The sequence below is a fragment of the Panthera uncia genome (genome assembly GCF_023721935.1).
Source record: "Panthera uncia isolate 11264 chromosome D3 unlocalized genomic scaffold, Puncia_PCG_1.0 HiC_scaffold_8, whole genome shotgun sequence".
NCBI classification, from domain to species: Eukaryota; Metazoa; Chordata; class Mammalia; order Carnivora; family Felidae; genus Panthera; species Panthera uncia.
Window position 1 is genome coordinate 16,486,116 of NW_026057586.1, and position 4,972 is coordinate 16,491,087.

Sequence of the window (4,972 nt, forward strand, 5' to 3'; positions counted from 1 at the left end):
TTCCCCTCCTTTGTCCTCCCCCACTCCCCTGTGAAAGCAAACGAGCCCCCCGTTAATGTGACTGCCTAGCATTTGACCAAAGCCTCTGTTCCAGGCTCCAGGGTTCGCCTGCAAGGCTTTGTACTCAACTCACAGGGCTGTGTGAGGATTCAAATGACTCTCCTCTGTCTTTTGCGGATTTTGTTTCATTCGGGGTGAGAAGCGCCCCTTTAAAAGTACCATCACAGAGAGATGACTGGATTTCTTGTTAGGAGGGCACGGGAACCTCATTTCCGCCACCACCTTGATATGTGGCTTCAGGCAAAGTCGTCTGTCTGCCTGGAGTCCCTGGGCTGTGAAACAAAGGGGGCTAGACCTCAGGGCGTCTACTGTCCTCCCAGCTGCAAAGTTGTGCCCAGCTAATGCACTTATTTTCAGTAATTTGGCTGAGGGTGCCATCTGATGGCCATTTTGAGAACTTCACCTGCTGATCGCGCACTAGAAGCTTCCTTATACTGCAATGCTTCCTTTCCAGCAGGGCCGGCAATAAGGGCCGTTTAAAAATGTTTCATTATTTGTTATTTGCACTGCAGGGTCAAAATTACAAATTTTAAATACTGTTGTGCACTCCCGAAATCAATACTACTCTATACGTTATATGTTAATTAACTTGAATGTATTTTTAAATTTTTTTTAATGTTTATTAATTTTTTAGAGAGAGAGAGACAGAGAGAGTGTGATTGGAGGAGGGGCAGAGAGAGAGGGAGACACAGAATTTGACGCAGGCTCTGGGTTCTGAGCTGTCAGCACAGAGCCTGACGCGGGGCTTGAACTCACGAACCGTGAGATCATGACCTGAGCTGAAATCAAGAGTCCGACTCTTAACCAACTGAGCCACCCAGGCACCCCTCTAGCTTCTGGCAATTCATTGGCTTGTGAGAGCATAACCCCTGTCTTCAGATGGCACTCTCCATGCATGTGTGCCATCCAAATGTCCCCTTTCATAAGGACACAGTCATATTGGATTAGGGGCCTGCCCCACTTCAGTAAGACTTCAAGTTCCCTCATTAATAATGAACATGATTTCCAAATAAGGTTACATTCTCAGGCAGGGGGTGGGGGGTTCAGGACTTCACTACGTGAAAGGTAACAGCGTTGGGGACTTGCTGTCGTTTCGTGTATTTATACACTGGCTAGTAAGGAGCCTATGGAGACCCAAGGCTGGGTAGTATCTGATAACCAACCCCAAGTGACTTGGCCCCGAATGGGATCCGATGACACACACAGCTGGGCTGTACTTGAGGGACGGGATACAGTACCAAGGGCTGCCACATGAGTTGGAAACTTGGAACCTTATGTTCACACAAAAACCTGCACAAGAATGGTCGTGGCGGCTCGGAACCAGAGTCAGCCCACAAATCCCCCCCCCCACCCCACCCTGCAGGTGAGTGGCTGAACAAAGTGACTCACAAACCACAGAATCCTGTTCAGCAAAATAGAGTCAACCATGGACACATGTGGCAATTCAAATGCATCCCCAGGGAATCATGCTGAGGGAATAAGGCTAATTCCAAAAGACTTGTGTTTTCTACGCTCCCATTTATATACTTTTGAAATGACAACTTTGAGAAATGGAGGACAGATGAGTGATTGCCAGGCGGAGGGTGATGGCAAGGCAGAGAATGAAGTACAAAAGGGCATCAAGAGGGACAGCACAGTGTTGAAACTGCTTAGTATCTTTTTTTTTTTTTTTTTTTTTTTTTTTTTTTTGAGACAGAGAGAGCATGCGTGAGCAGGGGAGAGGGGCAGAGAGAGAGAGAGAATCTCAAACAGACTCCATGCACAGCGTGGAGCCTGATGTGGGGCTCAATCCCACAACCCTGGGATCATGACCCGAACCCAAATCAAGAGTCAGATGCTCAGCCGAGCCATCCAGGTGCCCCCAAACCGTTCCGTATCTTGATGGTGGTGGTGGATACACGAACCTGCAAAGTGCTAGAAGTGTGTGGAGCCCAAAATGCACACACACACACACACACACAAGCACAAATGGGTGCAGGTGTAACTGGGAAATCTGAATAAAATCAGATGACCATTTCAATGTCAGCATCCAGGTTGAAATATCGTACTACAACTTTGCAAAGTATTACCATTAAGAGAAACTGGGCAAAGTGTACAAGATATCTCTCTGTATTATTTCTTGCAACTACATGTGAATCTATAATTATCTCAGGGTTTTCAAATAAAAAAGGAAGTTTCACCTACTTGGGAGGAGTGGTGATGAAATGGATGGGTTCTCTGAGGAAGTGACATTTAAGTCAAGACATGAATGTAAAAGGCGAGGGGGGGCGGGCAGCAGAACGTGCAAAGGTCCTGCAGCCGCAAAGAGCTTGGTAAATCCATGGAACTAAAAAGGAGACCAGTGAGACCCAAGTGGGGAGAAGCGAGGCTGGAGGCAGCAGCCAGACCAGGCAGGGCAACAGACTGTTCTAGAGATTTGACCTTCCACCTGAGAATAAAGAGAGACTATGGGAAGTTTTGAGCAGCAGAGTTCCATGATTTGTCATGAACTTGGGAAAGCTCACCCAGGTGTGGGTGGCACCTGGGTGCAACCCAGGGACGCACACAGAGAGACCACCGGGGCCATGTGGCAACAGGAAAACCATTTGAACATCCATCGAGAAGGAGATGGACTGAGAGGCCACGTGCGGACGAATACTGGGCTTCATGGTGGGACTTCTTAATAAAGAGTTTGGGGTGTCGGCCTTCTGGTTGAGCAGGAAATCTAAAACCTACAGACGGATCCTGGTGGGGGTCTCCTAGAAACCAAAGCCATAAGTCACCCCAGCCACCACGTGAGGCCAGAGATTTCCTTCCCTCGATCACTCTGGAAGCCACAGGCTTACCCAGCGGTGCCAGAAATGCGGCCACCTCGGAGTCACTCTGGTCGCGCACCGGGGCCACAGGCGGCATCCTCCTGCCACCCGCCTCAGCTAGGACGCCTGTGACCCATTTCCTTTAAGTGTCAACTGATAAATGGCTTCTCGTTTAAGGGGCAGGTGGTTGAGATCGCATTGTTGGGCTTTCGGCCAACCCAAAAGGAAGAAAGTCAACCCCAAGGCGAGAGAATAAGTCAAAGGCGGGGCCCAGGCCTCGGCCCCTGCGCGAGTGAGGAGGGTGGAGGGGAGGGGGCGCCACTGCCCCGCCGGGGTTGAAGCCGGACGTAGACGCCTCTTGACATCTTCAAATTTTGAGAGAGGTTCTCACTTCACATGTCTCTCTCTCTCTCTCTCTCTCTCTCTCTCACACACACACACACATACACACACACGCACGAAGAGCCACAAGACTATTTGAAGCAGGGGGAGGTCAGACGGGGTGGGTGCCACACAGACCAGAGTTCTTCATCAGGATTCCACGTAGGGGCTTGCTGTTTGGTTTGTTTCCAGATACAGTGAGAGCCTCACAGAAGAATCTCTGGGGTTACATGGTCTGGTCCTGAGTTCCCCACGAGATTCAATTCCAGCTCGGTTCACTCACCAAGGACGTTTTTTACCAGCAGCATTTCAGAGTGAATGGCATTGTCTAGTGATTTTGCCCCCCTTTTTTTTTTAATGTTTATTTATTTATTTTGAGAGAGAGAGAGAGAGAGAGAGGGAATGCGAGCAGGGGAGGAGCAGAGAGAGAGGGAGAGAGAGAATCCCAAGCAGGCTCCTCACTGACAGCACAGAGCCCCACGCGGGGCTCGATCTCATGAACCGTGAGATCACCACCTGAGCCAAAACCAGGACTTGGACGCTCAACCGAGTGAGCCATCCAGGTGCCCCGATTTTGCCTCTCCTTAAACAGACTTTCTTACTTTTTCCGGCCACCGGCTAGGAAGGGAGTGAGTCTTCAGAATCAGTCGGGACAGCAAATGGTATGCGGTAAAACCCTTTCAAAACATTGCTCACACGACTAGAGAATCGCAAACAGGGACAGGAGTTTAAACGATATTGTTGAAAAAGGCGTGGAGTAGTCCCCTTGCCCCCCACATACCTTAAACTGGGATCGTAACCTCCGTGCCTAGAGTGGGTAGGCAGGTAACGCACCCAGATAAGCAGGGAGGGGTGGACATTAACGTGTGGTGAGGACTGTGGCCAAGTGGACAAGGTGAGCCCTGTCCCCGGGGACAGCCCCAGGCAGCGATGGTCTTTAGGGAGAGCGGGATTTTGCAAGAGCTTGCGACCCGGATAGATTTTTAAATCTGTGCTACAGATCCTAATTTTTGAAGACACTGTTCCAGTGAATAGCATGTCTATGGTAGCATCTGACCAGCAGGTGGCCAGTTCCAGTTCCTGACGACTAACTAAATCGTTTTTTACATTAGTCCCTTTTCTTTTCTCCTGCCGACCCCAGGAGTTAAGCGAGAAGAAAGGAGCCGTCTCTACAATCTTGTCTGGGCTTTCCGGGGTTTTTTTGTTCTGTTTTGTTTTTTGTTTTAATTCGAGACCAACCCCCAGCCTGCCCTAGCTGGGGCATCTCAGGAAATTGCCGGGGGGGGGGGGGGGAAGAACCAGTTTGAAGCTCCCTATTTCCTTTTCATTTCTGTTTATTTCGGTGGTGGAGTCAGAGGGGGCATTTATGTTGTTACCGTGGTGGCCATCTGCCTTGCCGGGCGAAGAACGCGGTACAGGCTGAGGGACGCCTGGACTGAAGCCAGGGGCGGCCTGTCGACTGCAGTCCAACATCAGTGCTCCAAGCAACAGCAACGGACTCTTGCCTGCTTGTAAAGACTCGCGGTCTTATAACGAATGGGAGGACTTGGCGTGAGCATTTTGAGAGCGGACTAAAACCCAGCGAGTCTGTCCTTACTAGCAGGGACTGCCTTTTGAAATCGCTGTACGGATCCAACCGGGGTTGGGTGAAGTCGCGAGAAGTGAGGTTCATGCTTGCCGCGCGTTGGACATCCATCCCAACTCACTTCTGCCATCCGTCCCAACTCACTTCTGCC